Raw genomic sequence first — 23,269 nt, 5'->3', positions numbered from 1 at the left:
CTCACGATGTGTCCGCTTCTACGGGAAGAAACCGAAAAGCGAACTGAATATCAGAAACAGGCTCTAGGAGAAAGAAAGTAAAAAAAAAGTATAAACTTACTAAATAGGAAATATATAAACCGTTTGTATTTTTATTCATATTTTTATTTGCAATATTTCACTTAGTCAACTACGCCTCTACTATAGAAAATATTTAACTAGTCAAAAAATAAAAATAATAAAAATGTCATATCTGTTAGACCTATGTCAGTAAAAGATAAAATCGACCATGCACATTTCTTTAAAGACATGAGTTGCCTTTACTTTGTCAAGGTAGAGTGCCACCGTCATCAATACATAATGAATCTGTTGAGTTTTCATTTTCCGTTACCATCAGCACAACCGAAGTGATGCTTCCAGATAGCTAGATGTGATTACATTAAACCCCTGTTGTTGGAAGGGAGAGAAACAACTAATAGCTGACATAACTTAATTTAGCCTACGTTTGCAGATTGACTTGAAATTAATCATAGATAAATTGATGAATGGATAAATTGCATTTTGAAGACTTTGTGATTTCAGGCTTAAATATCTCTGTAAATTGTATTCCGCATTCATTATTATCTTGGTATGTGTTTATTTTGAAATTATTGCTTTACTAATCTTTATCCTAAGAAAAGAATTGAATTTAGTAATCAGGTATCAAATTAAGCATGAAAGCAAATCAAATATTCGTTTGAAATCTAAATTTATTTCAAGAGTGCCAGTTTATTAACAATGTTAACAATATTGTTTCTTAATTGGCAATTGGTCAAATCGTTTTTAATCCCGTTTTATACATCATTAATGATACATCTCAAAGACATACAATGTTGATTCACAATGGAAGCCTTTTTTGAATAAGAGAAAAAAAAAGTAATAATGATGCGAAGAGTGAACTGCTTTACTTTATTTCTCTTTTATATAGCATCTTAGAGCATCAAGGTAGACCTCACAGAGTATTAACGAACACTACAAATCAACTGATTTAGAAAACCATATAAACTTTTGCTTGTCTTTTATTATATACACTTATCATTGAAAATTACCAAAGGTGAACAAGGTTTTACCATTTTGTTAAAAATAGTACTTTCCTAAATAACAAAATTACATTAATGATAAAAGAAGTAGAATTAAAAAGAAAATATTACTTTATATTCAAATAATATTTTTGTCATCTTTATAACACCGTTATTAAAATGTGCAACATAACGGACCATATAGTTCTGTTATCTCTAAATTATGATTTACGTCAAAGGAGAAATTATGCAATGTACAGGTGGATAGCAATCTTCATACTTCAGCATGTGCTGATTATAAACGGGTGAATCAGATGTGCATAAGCAAAACTGGTGTGACTGATCCCCCACACAATGCGAACACAAACGATTCATCTGCTTGGAACTTGCCAAATTTAAGAGACATAAATCGGTAGTTTGCGAAACTACTCATGATGTCATACTGGTTCAAATAACCCTGCGGAGGTCGGAGCTGATCTGACAGATACAAACAAGTTGTTTAATATAAATATTCTTACACATATCCAGGTATATAGCTTAAAGTCATAAGAGAGGCACCGCGACCTCCGATGTCAGTATAGTTTTGGTTTAGTTTTTATTATTATTATTATTACTATTTACCGTTGAAAATGGCTGGAAAATATATATAGATTGGATAATCCATCAGATGTTGAAAAGATTCAGCGATTTTGTTACTCTCCGATGATGAGAATGATGGAGTCGAATGTGAAAGTGATACTGGATAGGAAATTGTATCTGAGAGATACCGCGAACTCCGATGTCAATATAGTATTGGTTTAGGTATTGTTTTTTTCTTTATTTCTTTGTTCAATAATTTCTAGATTGTAACTGAAAATAAATAAACCATTATGTACTAATTTTGCAGTTTTGTTTTCCTTTTTTTTTTTTTTTTTTTTTACGTTTCATCGCATTTTAACACATACTAGTAATGAATGCATCTCTCGGATACACGCGACCTACTCTGCAATTATTTCGACCGCGACCTCCACAGGGTTAATGAACATTTGGAATCTCCAGTGAATTCAACCTGAATTGAATAACTACGCACTTACACAAGTAAACCTGGCATTCAGGCGCAGAGTTTAATCCTCTCCGATTATCAATCATTGTACGACGGTCGTTGTTCGAAATTTAGAAACACGCAGATCTATATGTTGCTGGGTATAGCTGTGAGTTGAAGGTGCTACAGTTGAGAACGAATATGCTGAAAAGAAAGCATAGCGTTCTGTTCGTTAAGAAAATATCATCTCAGGGGAGCAAACAGTTTCAGTGATTGATTGAATTACCAACAGTTAATTAAATGCAAAACAAATTTTATTTAGTTCAGTTTAAAGAATGCAGTTTATTATGAAATGTAATACACAAAAGAAAATCTTTTTTCTTTTTTCCACAGAATATAAACTTGGTGTACCCTATTTTTCTTTATAAACTGGAAGTATAATAAAAATATCTTATAAATAAAAAAGAAAAATGATGCCCATATTTCTCAGAGTTAACCATGTCAAGAATAGTTTTATTCATGCACAGAAATAAGAATTTCTGCAAAATATTAATTATTAAAACATGACATTCATAGGAAAACGATGTTCATCGTTTTTCTGTCAATTAACCCTGTCATCAGGGAGAAAATCTGGATTAAAATCTAAATCAATTATTTTCAATTATTTAAAATATTGAAGGTTTACTACATATAAATTGCAATTATGTAATATAATTTTTTCATTATTTTTCCGTTTTTCCTAGTGATATTTTCTCTCACAGAACGAAACATGACTCCATAAAGTTAGACATTTTTTCTTTACATTTAAGCACGCATCCTTCTCGTGAGAGTACAAACTTTCACAAATCATAATAAATCACACGATGAACAAAGAATTGAGGAAAGACTGATCTAGAATATTCTGCTAAACACAAATACCTGCTCCCCTGTGAAGGTTTGAAGATTTTTGCCTTCTTTCTTTCTCTCTCTCTCTCTCTCTCTCTCTCTCTCTCTCACAAAAATGTCTCTGTTGCTGTTTTTTTTTTCCGGTTAACTTATGGATTTATTTGAAAGTCCCCCCATCCCCCAAGAACAAACAAATCTCAGAGAGGTAAAGATTATCATCTCGTAAAGGCATGTCCAAAATGTTACAGGACAGATATCAAATAACATCTACTTTATCATCTTTTCTTAAGATGTTGGCGAAGAAAATGGTATATCCATAATTTACTGGATATGGAATATCTTTGAGGGGATGTTGAACTTGGTGAAAAATTATAAACATTCATTTTCTTGCCCTTTCACATAAATCCTTGTTAGTCATTATAAAAAATAAAAAATAAATAAAAAGAAAAGAACACAACAGGAGGTGCTGAAGCATTTTCAAAATACTCTGCCTATCACATGCAGTTGGGATGACTGACACAATTTTCGGCTTTCAGTTTTTGAAAAATTAACCAAAACTATTGCGCTGAAAGTTAAAAGTAAGAAATAAAATATTATAACAAGTAGTAAACGCGAAGAGTAGTCATTGTTTTAGGTGATGTACTTTTAAACGCAGTTGAAACAAATCTTAATGTTATAAACTCTGTTACATGACTGCAAACTAACAGTGAGAGAAGAATCCGCAAGAAATCCTCCGGGAATCTCCAGTTATGATTTTTATATTTGGAATGGAAAGAAAGACCTCACTGTTATAAGAATTGTCTAAGGTTACCTTCCTAAAATCAGAGATATATTTTAAATTGCGACGTAGATGTGAATATTTAAGTAGGGTCCTCTGGGAGATTTCATTAGGCCCACTAATCCATTGGTTTTCATCTCGGTATTACTGGATTTGGTAGCATGATAGCTGACCTACACTCACCGAGAAACTATTCTACATAAAATAGCACTGACCAGGTGTCAGAGCATGTTAATCAAATAGCTTCTGTCGTCTAATGAGTCATGTTACCGGCATTGTACAAACAATGCTTTCATTCCACTGATTATTAAATAGTGTCAGACAAATTTTTGACCACAATTAAAGTCATCTTACCAAAATTATTATGAAAAATAAATAAATGCCCCTGAAACTTTAATAAACTTCGCCGCAATGTTTATATACTTAGACATACTTAAGAGTTTCCAGCAAAATAAAAAATAGATAACCAAATTCTGTTTATAATAAATTTAGTTTAATCCTTTATCCAAGTGTAAGCTAACAAAGTTTACGCCCCTGAAGTATCTTCAGGACTGAGGCATCTCGTGGTAAAGATGGGCTAAGCTCTCATCCCTTGTCTTAGTATCTCCCATAATGCAAAGCACATCTCCTTGCGGACATGTATAATGCCTATGGATTAAGGGAAGGGTCACTACCCAGACCGGTTTCGACCTTCATTGAGGTCTCATCAGTGGGAGCCAGACCTGTCCCCAGATCCACCTTTACCACGAGTTGCCTTAGTCCTGAAGATACTTCAGGCGCAAACTTTGTTTGCTTGCACTTGGATAAAGGATTAAACTAAAATTATTATAGTCTAACCAAGTGGAAAAAAATTCCAACAAACTCTGTTTATATTAGCAGGTTAAGATGTTTAAGTACTTCAATTCCAGTTCTTTTAGGCGCTTTCAAACAAATAAAACGCGTATTTACTTTGTGTTCACTTTAAAAAAACTTGGACAAATCCAAGATAAGCATACGTTTCTTTTGAGATTACTTTGTATGGGGTGAATTTTTATTGTATTTACGATAAGGAGAATCATCGAATGCGCTGATTGCGTTGTAACTTTTGGGGAAAACGATGAGGGATTTTGAGGACAGATAGTGCATAATTGGATTTGGCAGCGACTTTGAAAGGACTGAGTTAAATATAAAACAAAATTGGTTGTTGAATTCTCTGACTTCATTTTTATACTTTCTTAGGGGACAGTGAAAACTATAGTTCTTTAGGATTTCAAAACACGATTTTAAGTTCATGCTCGAATAAATCAAACTAATATTTCTCTTTAATGAGATGAAAGATCGGTCTGCTCTGACAACAGTTTTAGCCATTTTAATTATCCGCCTACTTACGTGACAAATTATAACCTTTATTTTAATTCGATGAGCCTTTTGCATAAGAAGTTAATTGGCTGAGGAATAATAACTCTTAGTTATTATGGATAAAGTAACCAATGTATTTTTTTTTCTCTTTCTTTCTTTCCACCTCTTTCATCTGTTGTTAATAAATATTTCACTGGATATCTTTTATGAGGATAGTTTTACGGTTTTCGTGTGATGTATTTTACTAAGCCTTGGACAATTTCATTTTCTTTTTTACATCCGTAATTAATTTCTTTTTCTGTTTCCATTTAAAATGCACCGATAGAAGAAATGTCTGCGATCGGTGCAATTTAAATCTGATTATCACTTTTCTACTTGAGAAATTTTATTCTCTTGCCATTAAAGTGTATTCGTACGTCGATTGCTGCCTACGTGATTCTATTTATAAAACAAGCGGAGCGTGTCTGTTTCGAAATTTCTAATCAGGTTGTTACGTTAGAACATTTATCCTCATTGAATGGTCCGCATTTTCTGTTTGTAAGTCTGTGTTCTGTCTTAAAAAGGAGAACTAAATTGCTAAGTCGGTAGAGAAGAATTTTAGATCCAGAAATAGATTGTTCATTACCATTCACAGGTAAAAACAAAAGATAGATCAAAATTGTGTGCTGATTTTAATTTTCTGATAGCTGACTTTATACTGGAGGCAAATCATCACTTATTTTATAGATTGACTTATTTGGTTTGAGTACATGTTATTTAGTATTTAATGACTAGAACGAAGAAGAGCTCCGACATCTAGTTCTCTGGTAAATGTCAAATAATATTCAATTCCTTTTAATTTCGTAACAACGAAATTGAAAGGAAAATAACAGAACCAAATGAAATAAACCTAAACCCTGTACATATCAACAGTAACCGTAGTTACAACTTCTCAGATTGACACTGTTCTGCTATCCAATATTGACACTGTTCTGCTATCCAAGTATGTCTAATAGTACAGTTAGAGAGAGAGAGTTCTATTTTAAACTCATCTAGGCTTCAACCTTAACAGTTATTTGCTAACTCGTTTTTGTACTGTTCAGAGCCAGTTCATTTACGGTTATCTTGCTGATTATTTCTATGTTTTTTGCACCTGAAGAAGTCTCTGAAAGACAAAACTAGTCGTACGAATAAAATCTGCTTTAGTTTTTTAATTCTCGGTGTTCTAGTCAATAAATACTAAATAGCAGACACACACACACACACACACACACACACACATATAAAGTTTATTATTTATAATTTCATATTAGTTCTTCGTTTATTTTTATAAGCAATTCATCACACATAATTTCCGGCATTAAATTAGAATCTGTTTGGTTTCTCTCCGTTATGTTTCCAGTAATTCGCCTGTTTAGTAACCATCCGTAATTTAGAGGTAATAGGTTCGCTACTACTTCAAAAGCATTCTGCTTCTTGGAGTAGAGTAAAAAATTAAGTCAAGTTTCATGAAAGTTAGTATGGAGATATCACTGAATGAAGGGGAAAATGCTTACTCCATAGGGAGGTTCATGTACGATGGAAAGTGTTTGTTGTTACATTGCAACACACACAATTAACCAGCCTTTGTCGGTTTGCTCTCTCTCTCTCTCTCTCTCTTATAAAGCACAATATGTCGTCTACCCAAAAAGCGCTTAAACCCTCCAAACACCCACCGGGAGGTTAAAGATCATTGTCAATTCTCAGTCAGTGTCAACTTTCAAATAAGCCTTTGTTAGCATTAGTGCCATCACCTGTTAGCAGTGTTTGCTCTTATGCGTCACGCTCCTGATCGTTGTGTTTCGAGGTTTAATGAAACACAAACTTGGTATTTAAAGCCTTCTTTTAATTCTGTTAATCCGGATATATGCAAAATAGTGTGATACGGATTGGAGTTTTTAAGATTTTATTTTCTAAGAGTAATAAAAGCATTATTTTGTAAGATTAACGTCAGGAAGTTTGTAATAAGGGATTGCTTTTCATCTTGTTTACACGAACGCAGTTGTTAATTCTATCAAAAAAAAAAAAAAAATGAGTAGCTGCACCACCTGCAGCAAATCAGTGATGTGCGAGGCATAATTTTATAGAAATAGTTTATGAACTGAACTGTTAGGTATACTTAGGGAACTGATTGTATATGCCGTAACATAATTATATATTTTAGATTACCTCTTTCAAACAATGTCATATGCATATAATCCCCTGGTGGTATACTAACAAAAAGTACTCATTTCCTGTGAAATGGTTATGCAATCAATGGACGAGCCCTCAGGTGCGAATAATAAAAGTTTACAATTATTAATATAGACAACTATATTTTAAGTAATAACTCTCCTTACTAGCATCCTCAACGTTTCATTTACATGATCAAAAGGAGAGTGGGGAGGCAGCCATTCCGGTCACTTCCTTTCCATTTCCAAACGACACTGTAGCCCAGGGTTTTTCCCAAACTGTGTTCCGCGGAAGGTGAATAAGTGTTCCGCGAGAAGTTCTCCTGGAATTTGTCATTTTAGTTTTCTAAGCATTTTTCATGAATAAATATTTTATAGTGGAAATATTCCGAGGAGAATAATATTCGTGAATATGTTGAAAAGCTCAAAGCCAGAACGCACGCCTAATAACATCTGTGTATCGTTGATTTTCACACATCGAAATCTTTCAACAATCGGGAAAGAGAATACCGCTGTTTATGACAGGTCATAAAAATTGCCCGTAAGCCGATTACAGCAATGGGCGGCGTATCCTCTGTTCTCAAAACTGAAAGAAATAACATCTGTGTTGTAAAAGTCAGTGACCAATCAGCAAGGAATTATAAAAAACATTTTCCACTAAAATTGAAAATCAACGTAGGTAGTCTATATCCGGTTCTCAAATCTAGTAACACTGAATACTTTCTTCGCGAGTTCGTATTGTAGAGTGAAAGTTTCAAAACCGAAGTGCCGTGATTTTTTTAAAAGTAATAGGCCTGCAGATTTAAATTTTAATATGAATAAGAGTCAAGAGACTTTGTTTAATTTTGGTATTAAGAAATCTCTTATTGAACGTGTTTGTGACATAACAGATAGTGAGTCATCCACCACGAGCCTACAAAGCGATCTCCAGGATGTACAAAAGGAGGGGTAAACTACCAGCACACACCAGATAAAGTCTGCATTCACGCGTAAGTACTTCTAATAATATTATAAATTTTTGGTGATCAGAATGGGATATGTCAATGAAAATCAGCACAAATTAAGTTAATGATGTTTATGTTTAATTGATGTTTAATTAATTATTAATTAAATATAAAAATTAAATTAATTAAATATTAATTAAATATAGAAATCATCTAAATTAACAATTAATTATTAATTAATACATTACAAAATAATCAAAATGTTCCGTGAAAATCTCAGGATTTGTGAAGTGTTCCGTCCTAGGAAAAGTTTGGGAAACGCTGCTGTAGCCGAAAAATGAGTCACGATAAACATATTTTTGAATTTATTTGCTGTTTTTAGTAAATTGTTATAGAAGTTACGTCTGCAGTTCTATTATTTGAAGTAAAACGATATTATTCACAAATAATGTAATAATATTAGTTCGGCATAATTTGCGGTATTATTTTAGCTTTGTTAGGTTAACTATACTCCTGACAACACTTACAAAAATATTATTTAAGCTGCATATACGCATCTGTAACAATAAATTCTACCTTTTAGTTGTCTACTTCTGTATTTCTCTGCTTATGTTATATCCCTAGTAATTTTATCACAAATTTTCCGCCTACAAAGTATTGAATTGAATAAATATATAAAATGAACTAATTGCAGTTGATATCACCTTCTGTTCAAATTAAATAGAATTAGTGACTTCAAACATATAGATATTGCTTTGATATGGGATTTGATTTTGTTAATATTGTTAGCAAAATAATGAATTCCTTCTATAAACATAAAGACATACATAAATATACTTGGGCAGCAAGAGGATGGAAATCAATATTAGATTACTTCATATTAAATGAAAAGACATCAAAATTTTCACTAGATGTTAGAGTTCACAGAGGATGTGAAATAAGCAGTGACCACTTCCTTGTTAAAATAAAATTAAGATTACCACCTAAATGGCTACAAGTAACAAGAACAGAAAGAAAAATTGAATCATTTGTTTATAAAACTAGACTATTGAATGACACAAATGTACAATGGCTATATGAACAAAGAATTAACCAGTATCTAGATAAAATAAAACAAAATGAAGAAATAGAAATAGAATGGCTTAATATAAAAACGATACTAAATACAGCAGCAAATGAAAGCTTAGAAAAGACCAAAAAATTCAATAAAAGAAAAAAACTGAAGATCTGGGATGATACAATCAAAGAAATAATCAAAAATAAAAAAGAAGCCTATCACAAATGGTTAAGCAGTAAAAGATTAGAAGATGAAATAGAATATAAAAGAATAAGAGCCATAGCTAAAAGAGAAGACAGAAAAAGACATAGAAAATCATGGAATAAATTTGTTTCTAATTTAGAACATGATTTATATAAAATAAGACCCAATGTATATAAGATTTTGAAACACCTAAATGCAGATACCAAAGAAAACATAAAATTAAACACTGAATTGAAATTAGAAGAATTTCTAAATTACTACACAGAACTGTGGACAGACAAATATTTTAAAAACGACAACTGGCAAACAATTAACGAAAATGAAAAGGAAATAACTAATGAAGAATTAGAAATCAGCCTGAAAGAAACAAGAAACGGAAAATCACCTGGAGAAGATAAGCTAGGTTCAGAAAACTATATAAATACGCAGGAACAAGATTCAAAGGAAGACTCTTATTATTTTTAAATAAAATTTACTCAACTGGTATCCCCCCAATAGAATGGAAAAAAGCAATTGTGATTCCTATCTTTAAGAAAGGTAATAGAGATGACCCTAAAAACTATAGAGGTATCAGTATACTAAATTCATGTTACAAAATATACAGCAGAATCTTAAATAACAAACTAATGAAATATTCCGAAAACTTTATTCTAGAGGTACAAAATGGATTTAGAAAAGGACGATCATGTATAGACCCAGCCTTCTGCCTAAAATTAATAATAGAGAAAAGAAGAGAATATAATTTAGAAACACATATTGCATTTATTGACTTTGAAAAAGCATTTGACAAAGTTAAAATAAACATATTATTTAACATATTAAAAGAAAGACAAATACCAAATAATATCCTAAAAGCTGTCACAAGTATATATGAAAATAATCAAATACAAATAAGATTAAATCATGAGCTATCATATACAAGAGAGATAAACCAAGGGGTCCGACAGGGATGTCCCCTCTCAGCAACTCATTTTAATATCTACTTAAATGAAATAATAATAAAATGGGGTAAAACTTTACATCAAGTAATTAAACTTTCAACTACAGTTAACTTAAACACTCTCCTCTTTGCAGACGACCAAATAATAATTACAAATTCTGAAGATAACTTACAGAAAGCTATTTTAAATCTAAATGAGATATCCAAAGATTATGGTATGATAATATCAACGGAAAAATCAAAAACTATGGCCTTTAAAGAACAAGATCCAGCAAGAACTAAAATAGTATTAGATAACAAGATCTTAGAACAGGTGAATTCATTTAACTACCTAGGATGTATGATCACTTATGAAAATGAAAAAGATATAAACATAAAAATTGCAAAATATTTAAAAATAACAGGAGTAATTAACTCTATATTTAAACCAAACCTAGTTCAAAAACAAACCAGGCTAAAAGTATACAATACATTAGCGCTACCGGTCTTAATGTATGGAAGCGAAATCTGGACAATAAAACAAAAAGACAAACAAAGATTAACAACAGCAGAAATGAAGTTTATGAGAAAAACTGCAAAGTATACCCTAATTTATCAGAAAAGAAACGAATAATTGAAAGAATTAAACCAAGAACCAGTAATAGAAAAAATTAAAAATATATACATAAATGGATGGAACACGTTCAAAGAATGAAAACAGAAAGATTACCAAAACAAGTCTTAAAGTACAATCCATTAGGAAAAAGAAAACCAGGACGTCCTCTTAAACGATTCAACGATGACTTCTAAGGCTGGAACAGGCCATACTAGGCCTAAATCCTTGATACGTATGATGATGATGATGATGAATATTGTTAGCTTGAATATAAATGCTGGGTCGTCTCTGTGCAACATCCAGCAATAGTCCGCCATCATGTTGACATTCCACCTGCCCTGATACCTTCTTTCCATTTCCTTGATGCCTTGGTGGGATCGCTCTGCTTGCTCTTCGTTGACAGTTCCCAGATTCTCAGGAAAATAATCTAAATGAGAGTTGAGAAAGTTCACTTTTAAGTCCATGGAGCATCCCAAATCTTTAAAATTTCTGTAGCATGTCTTCCACAATCATTTTATAGTTGGGGTCCTTATTTCCTAAAAATTTGATCACCACCGCTTTCAAAGCTTTCCACGCTTGTTTTTCTACAGTTGCCATTTTTTCTTCAAACGGTTTATCCTTAATAAGTTTCCTGATGTCCGGACCGATAAAAATACCTTCTTGCAATTTTGCTATAGATAATCCCGGAAATTTTGCACAGATGTATTTAAAACACTCTCCTTCTTTCGACAAAGCCTTGACAAATTGCTTTATCAATTACAACTTTTTGTGAAGCGGGGGGTAAAAGGATTTTTTCCCAAGCAACCAAACTTTCGTATAACACATTTTTACTTCCAGGTTCTAATATGACTCTTTCTGGCCATTCCTTCTTGATCCAATGTTGCTCTGGTTCTCGGCTGTCCCACTCGCACAAAAAGCACGGGTATTTGGTGTATCCTCTTTGTTGTCCCAAAATCAGAGATATGACTTCATGATCACCGCAAACTGTCCATCCATGATCATAGTACTTACGTTTGCTGAGAATGAAGGCTAAATTTTCGCATCCTTCTTTCAAACGCACGGAATGTGTTACTGGAACTGAAGCATACTTATTGTAATTATGAAATCACAGCTTTGAGGCCTCTTTATGAGGAATCGATAAACAACCTCCAATCGACGACTTCATATATTACGTTGAATTTGCTTATCAGTCCGGGAATATCGCTACAGTAAACTAAATCGCCTTCCTCTAAAACGTAAGGAAGAAAATCGATCTATTTTTCTAATATAAACCATGAAAAAGAAGTGCCAGGAGCTAACAAATTCTTTTCCTTTAGTCCCAGCCCAGCAGTTCTGCAGATTCCTTAGGAAGACCCAAATCTCTGACCAAGTCGCTTAAATCGGTCTGCGAAAAAAAAAGTTCAGGTGAAAACTTTCAGAAATATGATAACCTTAGTAGTGAACGGTCCGCGCGGTTAGCCTAGTGGCTTTGCGCTTCGCAACCATATGCCTGGGGAAGGAGTGTCCTAGGTTCGATTCCCGTCGGAGACGTGAGGAGCTGAAGGATCTTCCTCAGGCATAGCTAAGTTAGCCGGTCTTGGGCGCGGGCAGTAGGGTTTTTTCCGCCAGTTTAACTGGTGTTTTTCATCCCGCAAGCAGTCAAACCGGCCCCTTGAACATACAGGGATACAGCCAAGAATACCTTGAGGCATAGGAATGACCATTCTATCCTCGTATTTCGGTTACGAAATCCAAGCATGCTTGGAAGGTTGTGGGCCTTAAAGGCCTGTTAAAGCCATTGGGATAGATAGATAGTAGTGAACGACTAAAGTTCAACTAAAGAATCACACAAGAAAATGTGTCTGTGACAACTGGAAAGTCATCCGTTATCTCGGCGAATCAGATTCAAAGTAGCTATTCCTCCCTCTCTCTCCTATCTTAAGAATGAGAAGTTTCGTGGAAATTTCTTTATTTACCATAAAAGGCACTTCAAAAAAAACACTTATATGCAACGAGTCACGTGTCAGTAGTCGATATAATTTAAAGGAATATAATGCTCCCAAGTCAGTTCAACTGCGTCCGCTGCGTTTAGGTAACTAACGGAGTTTCAAAGAGATTTGTGATAGGATGCCATGTTGCAGGCATCCTGCTCAGCAAATTGTTGACAAATCGGGCCATCCCAGTTATAAAAAGAATAATTTTTGTAGTACAGTTTTTAGGCAAACAAAATCTAGCTCTGCGTGGTAAAAGTAATAAACAATGGCAATTTTTTTAAAATGCATTGAGATGTTAGAAAAGTTTGATCCTTTTACATCGGAACACAAATGACGTGTAGCTAATGATCCTGACTTTCAAAATATGCCCTCCTATTTAGGAGATAACATTCAAAATGAAATAGTGTCACTTTATTGGCATCAAATAGGGGTATAGGGGCGCCAACTAAAGTTTTGCACACAGGCGCCGGACACTACTGGCGCGCCCCTGGGAGTATCTATGGGAATCGTACGCACATACAGAAGGAATATTTGTTTTAATCTTTATCCGTTCATATCCTTTACCAGCATTACGATTACCAATATCATTTTAACTGATATCAATCACACTAATACTCTATGTAAAAGTATTGTACATGGTGTCATAACCACCTTCAACTATTAAAAATATTTTTTCTAAATGTACAATAAAATGCAGTGTTATATAACACTAAAACCTGTCCATAATTTAAATCTCCAATGGGTCATATGCTTACTGTAAACCCAGAAGCATTGGAGTTTAAGAAAGCAAGGAATTGTAATCACAAATAAATCGTACATAATCACAGTTCCAAAACAAACTTGTGCTATAGTTTACATTATACACAAACACAGGTCCCATATAGACCATTTAACTTCTCATTCTTTACCGAGTGATCCACGTAGACCATTCAATTAATTATGCAAATTATATGATAGTCATTGCAGAATAATTAGTTCCTCATGAAAAAAAAACACTTTTTTTTCCCGATAGCTCTGTTAAATCAAATTATAAACGCCTGCTTCTAATATTATTTGTCAGGTGAAGAGTTCTTAATTGTTACAGGTCTTTCTTTCTTAAACTTCGTTTCTTCCGTCCAAGTGTTTCAGGATGTTGGTTGATCGGCAGTAGCATACCGCTGTGCTAGATAATTACCTCAAAACATGAACCCGTTTGAAAACTTTTCAATGGCTTCGTGACCACTTATCTGACTGACTCAGCGCAACACTAATATCAAACAATAAAACCGAAGAAATAAGAGTCTGTCAAGTTACGTGCTGACTATATTCATTAGAAAATCGACGACCTTCATAAAAAATATCCGTAATAATATATCGTCTAAAATATTATACTAAAATTTGAACATAATATGCTAATTAACTAAATTGTAGAATAGCAACGTACACTAGCAACTAGGCACATTTTTTCATTCGTTGCAATAACAAAGCATCATTTTCTAGAGTGCTTTAATGAGCTTTGGAAGTTCTAGCATCTTTTATCTCATCAATTTCATCTAGGAGGATTAAGAGACGAAAGAACAAATGACCTGACCTCCAGTATACAATCATTAGAGCACCAGAAGATTTGGAAAGGCACCACAAAGAATTTACACTTCAATGGAATTTTGGAAACATGTTCAAGAAGATCGTAGTGAGATCTTAGCGAAATTATTTGCTCGCCAAAATCTCCTTTAGGAAAATCTCCATTGTGGTGCTATCGGCATGGGCTGTGGTTCCATCTTGCTGGAATCACATCTTGGGTCTGTCCTGTACGGCGGTAGGAGGGTAAAAAATGTCAATCATGGCCCGATATCTCTCTTCAATGATTATAACTGCATTACCGTCGCCATCTTGAAAGAAATAAGGCCAGATGATTCTCTGTGATGACGCTACACCTCACCAGACCGTGCACTTGCGGTGGATGCAATTCAAGCTGGCTAAGAAAACTTGGATTAGCCAAACCCCAAATCCTGCAGTTCTGCTTGTTTATGAAACCATTGAGGTGAACGTGAGCCTCATCGGACTTAATCAGATGATAGATAAAGTCGTTTTCTTATTTAGCTAGTTGTTGAAAGCATACTGAAAATTTTATTCATTGCGGTTACATGAATTCTGTGATAGTGGTAGTATTTATTTGTTGATCTTAAAGTGGAAGAAGTAACTGTTTACAGAGAAACCATTTGTGGATTCTACGATAAACACCAAAAGTCTGGAAAATGTTTATTATACATACGCAATACAAGCTGTAACTTGCATAAAAGGTTTTACGTTTCCATGTTAACGTCATTGAACTTTCCATCGGATCATTCAACTTTTATCGTAAAAATTGATAATGATTATATACAATGTTATGCAAATAAATACAAAAGAACATCTGAAACACTGAATAATTAATTCTACTAATATCCAATCGGGAACTTCATGCCCATTAAAGTCGTTGAAGTTTTTTTTTTTTTTTCAGTTTAAAAATACTTCGATCCTTCCCTCCCTACTCTTGGGGCTTTTGATGCGTTTCTAATGAATTTTCATAAATCAGCTTTACGAATGTAAAGTGCACTAACGCTTAGCAGAGAAGGGCCTCTTTTTTTTTTTTTTTTTTTTAAGTATTACAGTGACTGAAATTAGCTTCGACGCACTTATCACTACTTAACTGAATTAGCTTTAATTTTTATAATAAGAGATTTCCAGTAATCTATCTTTATTCCTTGATCTTTTTTAGCTAAGTTTTAACATTAGAAGGGAACCTATTTACAGGATAATAATGATGAGACTGTTGATGGTGTAATATACTTGATTGAAAGTGATAATTAGCATTGATTAATGCGATAATATGCATGTTCGGGATTGAAGTATGTTACTGTAATTAACTTAATGATAATTTATGAAAGGATAATTTGGATGGAATACTAACTTAATGGATTAGAAATCGGACTGTTTTCATAACCGAAAAAAAAAAGACTTGATCGTAATAAACTTTTTTTTTTAATTAAAAAAAAAAAAGAAGTTTTCTTTTGTATTTCCCAATTACTGATATTATTTGATGTTAAAGAAAGATGTTTCTATTATGACTAATGTTATTCGTCTGCAAAAGTCAAGTTTATTTCATTGTTGCCAATATTTGCATGCAATAAAAAGTGTTGCGTTGTTGCTGCAGCTCATGTTTAACGATTAATTATGAAAATAATACATATTATTATAACATATGCCAGAGAATATTAATAATATCCTTTCTCTCATGTTTTTTTCCTCCTAAAAAACGTTCGCATAAAGACTATATATTGAAATGCTATATCTATTTTTATACCTCAATTCGTTTGAATAAAGAGCTAGAATCTCTTAACTGATGCATTCAAATTCAAAAGTCAACTATATGAAATAATAATTCAGTAAGTAGCTCTCCAGAACACCTAGCATGAAATTTGATGCGATCAGAGGACCTGCTGCGTATTTATTCTAGCGTATTAAACACAGCACCATCACACAGAGCACCAGTGATAAAGCACTAAACTGTACTGAACAATGGCATCTGGATAATTTTCTGAGATGAAATATTTCAAAATATCAGATTGTTATAAAAACCAAAGTAGTTTTTGGAACGAATGACAATGATTAAGTTTTATCTATTTTGTCTTTGTTACGTAAATCAAGAATATTAAATACTGTTTAAAGCTGCACTCTTACGTAATTTTGATTTAAAATACCATATTTTTGTTTCAAATTGCGCTATTCCGGAATGATAAATATTTTAGAAAAGCGATATTAGATTACAACATTTTAATCCGAGAATTAATTATTCATTAATAATCGAGTATTAGTAGACAAACTTTTAATAAAAATATTCTTTCTTTTCCTCTAATAAAATTATTATACCTTCTCTTCACTCTCTAGTTCATTCTCTGTTCTAAAGTGACACTCAAAGTAAATTTGGTTCGATACAGTCCTCTTACTGTTCTTTCCAAAAGGATTTCTTATAAACTCCAGTAAAAGTTTGTGAACCATCTTATAAGATGTATTCTTCCATATTCGTTTTAGTTCAATCCCGTCAACTTCGAAGCTGATATTAAGGGATGGGAAAATGTCATATCTGCGAAAAATGTCACCAACACAGGACTTGTAATGATGTATCTATCGACCCACATATTTGTCTTTATCATTCGCCTGTCTGAGCTGTGTAACCTGTCAACACCGAACTGTTTTTTAAACCAACGACATCGTATGGTTATGTCAACCATTAGAAAAGTAATGGATATATGATTAAGTGGATAAACTTTCAGTTTTAGCAGTTTTATTTGATTAATGAACTTTTATCCTCCCCTCTATATACAAATACGGGGATGCGTTATTTTGCAACATGGTTAGACTTTAAGAAGTCATCATACAGAAGTTCAACTGATATTATAATTAGTTTACACCATATCAATATTAAAGTTTTCGATAGTTGTGAATTCTTTCTACAACTACCATTGTTGCATTCGCTCTTAGTGAGGTTTGCAACATCGACGTCACAATGCCACAGCAAGCAAAGAAGATAAATTATGCACGCTAATCAACCAGTCGTAATATAATCCAAAATGATAATTCTTATTACCATGTATAATTGAATTACTTTAAAACAGTTCGTTGCTGATAAAATGTTTAATAAAATTATTTGTCGACTGCGAGCATATTGTGCTTCCTTTTCTTTTCCTGCTTAAATTTGCGTTAAATTTACTGTGTTTTCTGGCACAAATAAAGTGACTGAACTCTTCCACATTACAAGTGCATTTCTCTGTTGAACTTTTCCCTTTATCACAACTGTATTTTATTGTTGAACTTTGAATTATAATTGTGAGTGAAATGACATTGTTGAACTTTGTGATTTATCACAGTTGTATTTAATTGTCGAATTTTGCCAGCCAACACTAAGCATAGGTGTGGCATTTAATACTTATATTAAACCTATGTGAAATATTGTGTACGAAATACTGTCACCGTCATTTGAATTTTCGTTTGTGAAAATAAAACAGTGAAGAAATGATTAGGCTTCTGTAAAGAGGTAATTCAAATTTGGAATAGCTTATTTCCTAATTTATAGTATTCATAATTTATCCTTTAACTCCTTAGTTATAATCGCCATCATTTAAGTTGCCAGCCAACGTTATGTATTATAAAATAATACGTATGTTAGCCAAAAATGGATATTTTACTGATCAAAACTAAATCAGGAACATGCAGTAGCGCTACCATTCATTGAAATTATTCATACATTGTGAGTATTCTACGATAAATGTATAATGGATATTTTTAAATATTTTTTTCGCCATGTCATTTTAATGCATATAAAATATTTACATATTTATCATTATAACAAAACTAAGATGACTAAGAAGATGTAGTTCATATGCTTTTTAGAGAATTGCTATTTCTATCATATAGACAAATCATACGAATAAAAGACATTTCCATAAGAATATAAGGTATTTCCAATTGCAGTGATACTGATATTTTTCTGTCTATAATTCTAGACAACTCATAATACTGAATTGAGTTTCTTTAGTTTTTTTTTTTATTTTCCTTTTGAATGGACATGATTATCGTAAATACCGATGAACTAAGTTATTATTATATTGGACGACGCTTATTCAACCATAAGCTATTATGGTTGAATAAGCTTATCGTAGCGTTATTATAAGCATCTAACAAAAGAAAAAATGTTCTTTCTAGAATTAGGAAAAAAACTGTAAATATGCAATTAACACTAAAGGTATTGCGTATACAAGGCTATAGGACAGGCATAGCTGAAGCCTCTTCTCGCTGTCGCTTCAGCTATGCCTGTCCTATAGCCTTGTTGCCCTTAAAACATTATGTCATTCATGTAGTATTCTTTAAAAGTTATTAGTGTAATTATTAGAATGTAGCTTGTCTATATATAGAGAGATAACCATGTGACATGGGACTTATGGGTATCAATGGTTTCACTGCATCACGATCATGAAGTCCTGCTATATACGCACACAGATTTAAATTCTCGGATTTAACTGAATCTTCTCTTTTCATTTTGCTGTTTTCATTTTTGTAATTTACAAAACCATTTCTGTAATGGATTCCTGATCCAATTTTTTTAGTGTTGTTTTAATGTTGTAATAGAGCGCGATATACTGTTTGTAAGTCCCCCCCCCCCCACACACACAGATAAATATAACTATTTAGTTCAGTATATAATATGTTTTTGGAAAGTATCTTGACCCGGATAGTGCTACTATTTGCATCTGTTATAACGAGAACATAAATAACCGACCAAATTTCCTATAAATACATCTCCATCCGTATTTAATAAATATCCAGTTACGGTAAATAATTCTCAAAGCGCCACCGTAGTTACAGCCGAAGAATCGACGTGTAATCCTGGCGGAATTCAAGTTTAACCCCCGGGAAGGGCACATGGCCCATAAACTTGGTTTACTGTCTCAAGAATTAATTAAGTTCGAGTAAACCTTTACCTTTATTATAGTTATAGTTCGAGTAGACCTTTATTGTGCAGATATCTGGGAGGACATTACGACACGGAGATGGAGTCGTAAGTAGAACTATAAAGTACTGTTTTCGAAGAGAATTCAAATTACTCATCTAGATGAAACATTATATTATTAATTTACAAAAAAAATAGTCTACAGGATGAAGCACTTAATATCTAATACGAGCACAAAGAGATGATGAACATATTATTGGAAAAGATCAAATAAAAGGAATCCTTGGTTTTTTAAAAGTGCCTCATCCTTTAATATAGCACTTCATCTCTTAAAAATAAAGTAGTTATTTTCAAAAAAAGTATGTGGTTGTTTCTTAGAAACAACATCCTTTCGTCAAGTACTCCATCTATTAGAAAGAAGCACTGTCGTTTTCAGCAAGTGCATTGTTCTCTAATAGAAATGGATCTCTTTAACCATTTTTCAAAAATATTATGTCCTCAGAGAGTGAAGCAGTCAATATGTTTGGTCAAGCATATCGTCATCATCTTTAGTCTCTCAAAATGCAATACTCAAAACAGGCAACGATAAAATTCTTTATTCGAAGTTATAGAAATAATGAATAGGTAATTTTTAAGTTATATTAATGATCATTTCTAAAGATCCAGTGTTTATTCATCTTTATCTTCATCTTTTGGAAGGAAGTACTTCATCTTTTCGGTAAATATTTCACCGTCATTCTGTATATACTAGGGGGGATAGCCCCCCCCCCCATGGCGCCTACGGCGCCCAATCTCCTGTGTTCCGGACTGGTAGGCTGGTTCTCCTTGAATTCTAATGACTTGAATTTTGAAGACCCGACACTCAGGATAGCCCCTGAGTTTCAAAAAACTTGACAAAAAACGTGAGACAGAAACGTTTCATAAAAAAGCTTATCATTTTATATCTATAGGGTATATATATATATATATATATATATATATATATATATATATATATATATATATATATATATATATATATATATATATTTATTTAAATTATTTAATACTACAATATTTGAATACCGTGATAAATATATAAAATTGCATTCATGTATTATGAAAAAAACGGGGTAGGATCATTCGGAAAGAAAGAAAGAAGGGTAAGAATTTTTCATCACAATAAAAAGATGTATTAGTAAATTTTGTAATTTGGAGATAATATATATCTCAGATATTTTCATGATTTTTGTAAGAACATCCGAAGGAATTTACTTCTCATGTGAGAAATATCGCGCTCAATAACGATAACGAAAAGACTTAAGCTATCAAATAATATTTCTTTCTCCACTGTCATAGACATTGTAACCGTGCAAGTAAAAATTTGACGTCTCTTTTACTTTATTTATTTATTAGGTTTTTTTTTATAACTTCATTTCTTTCTCCTTCCTTACTGCTGTCAGCATACATAATTCAAATAACTTCTTGCATAGTAAATCTTTTGTGCTTTGATCAAAAATATTACCAAGACTAAAGAGAAATTACTCTTTTCTGCATAAGATGTGGCAGACTTCCTCTGCGTTCAAACAGTTTCCGCATTTCAAGCACAAGCAACGGTGGAATAAAGATTACAAAATTAGATCGAATAGCTCTATAACATATTAGATAGGATGAAGGCATCGCTATTCTGAAAGCACATAAACGCAAACACAACGATCATTAGGAATTCTTCAGAATACAAAAAAAAATGAACTTCTACTGAATTATTCGTTGGTTCGATTGGTTTGAATGATTGGTTGGATTCAATCCACCCAATCATTCTCATCAAAAGACCAACAATATGATTAAAGGATGAAACAGCATATTACATTTGTTAACTGTTGTTCCGTTATAAAACTTTTTAAATAATAAAAATAGTAATCCTACTATGGATTCGAATTCAGTTTTCCATTTAAAGGGCAATTGCCATTCTTCAGACTGCTTCATGCGGGCATTCTCCACAACGGGAGGAAATACGTTTATACAATATTCTGAAATGATTATTATAGTAGTTTTTCCCTTGAGGTAAGATGACCAGTCATTACTAAATTTATTATGGTGTTGGCCTCAGAGCGAAGCTCTTTATTTCACAAGCAAAGAAAATTTGAACAAAAATCTCACAATGTGTGTAGGAATTCCTCATCTTTTTCAAATTCATAGGAGCAGAATCCATTTCCATGGCTTTATCAAACGTTTTACTAAACAGCCAACAGCTGGTGCTGTCACGTTTCTTTTCAGAGTCAATACATAGATTTTTTCTCGCTAGACTGAACCGTTTTTTTTTTATTAGAATGGGTCACTGTATTGCGATCTTCGCTGAATCTTTGTCGAATGTATTCCCTGAGATGTTCGTTATCGCTATTTCCTTGATGAATTTTGTGAAGTCAATGCCTAAATTGTCTCATTTAGGATGAACTTAGAGATTTCATTTTTATACGTCATATTATCGAATCAGTATCAGAAAATACACTAACGTTTGCTTGGAGTCTATGTTCAACTTTCTTTCTTATTATCTCAATTTCGTTCTTAAGACAATCAGCATTTTATGTTCCAAATGAATGCAAAATTACAGTCAACAAAATAGACTTGGAATATTAAACAATCAACTGAAAATAATACTAAGATACTCTCACGAAAAGTGTATGAGAAAAATACAAAATAAATAACTGACTTTACTACGTTGTGTTTTGTGTATTTTTAAATATATTCGAAACAAATTATTTTAATAATACATCATTCCGTTCATTACAGATGCGCTGAAATTTTCGTATGACCTTCATAGATTGGAATATTATAGGGAAATTGCCGTATCCGGAATCAAAATGCTGTCGTTTTTTTTTCTTTTCTTGTGATGTTGTGCAGATGAGAAATCCTATAGTCAAGAGCAAGTTCCCTAATGTACCCAGAGAATCCAAATCTGGAGTTTGTCCTCGTAACTTTGTTAATGCTATCGTTCACGCAGTAAGCCGATGATACTATGGTTACAGGCACAATGCTATGCTTATTAAAATAATTAATTTAAATTATACACAAGAACAAATGTATGGTTGTGTTGTATTGGATCGCACTATTCGGAATTGCAATCAAAATGACTAAGCTTTCAAGTCAGTCTATTATATTTGTTAATGGGATGTGTTCTCTGACTAGTTTAGTAGATGAAAATGGCGACCTTCGGAGAAGGAAAAGGGTCTCATCCTTTATGTTAACATGCATGCACGGAAACTGAATTAGTGAAATAAATATACCAGGCTTGACGTTGGTGAGGACAATACTCTTTGATGGTCTTCAGCTATAAAGAATTGGCTTCCTAACTTGGTTTTGTATTCAATATTATGGTCCCCTAAAACGGACAATCTATATATGATGGTAGCCTACACATTAGCGTAGGTCAATCTGCAGAAGTGCCCTGATTTAGAAAGGCAACATTTGAGGCCAGGTATGTTCGCAGTCACTTACCGATGTAAGACACTTTGATGGGCAATCCATATCCCATAAGACAATGCAAGTGACTACGATCTATTATATGATTAAGTATATCAGCCAAATATTCACTCTGAAGTAAATGTCTTATAATGAAATATCTAACATGCCCCGCTCATCTATAAAAGGAGCTAACAGGTGCAGTTGGAGAAGCCACCACAAGACACCCCCTCCATCCACTAATTTCTATCCATGTAACGGATGACGGTAACATAATTCTCCTCTTACATGATGAGAACGGAAGATTATTTCAATATTGACGCAGGAAGGAAATTTAAGTGATGTGTCGCTTGTGATGTGTAGCTGTTTTAATTCAATTAAAACAGCTAATGAGAATTACGAAC

The sequence above is a fragment of the Typopeltis vanoorti genome, chromosome 18 (assembly GCF_054136105.1).
Source record: "Typopeltis vanoorti isolate ZY-2024b chromosome 18, IOZ_Tvanoo_1.0, whole genome shotgun sequence".
NCBI classification, from domain to species: domain Eukaryota; kingdom Metazoa; phylum Arthropoda; class Arachnida; order Uropygi; family Thelyphonidae; genus Typopeltis; species Typopeltis vanoorti.
Note: the sequence above shows the minus strand (reverse complement) of the source record.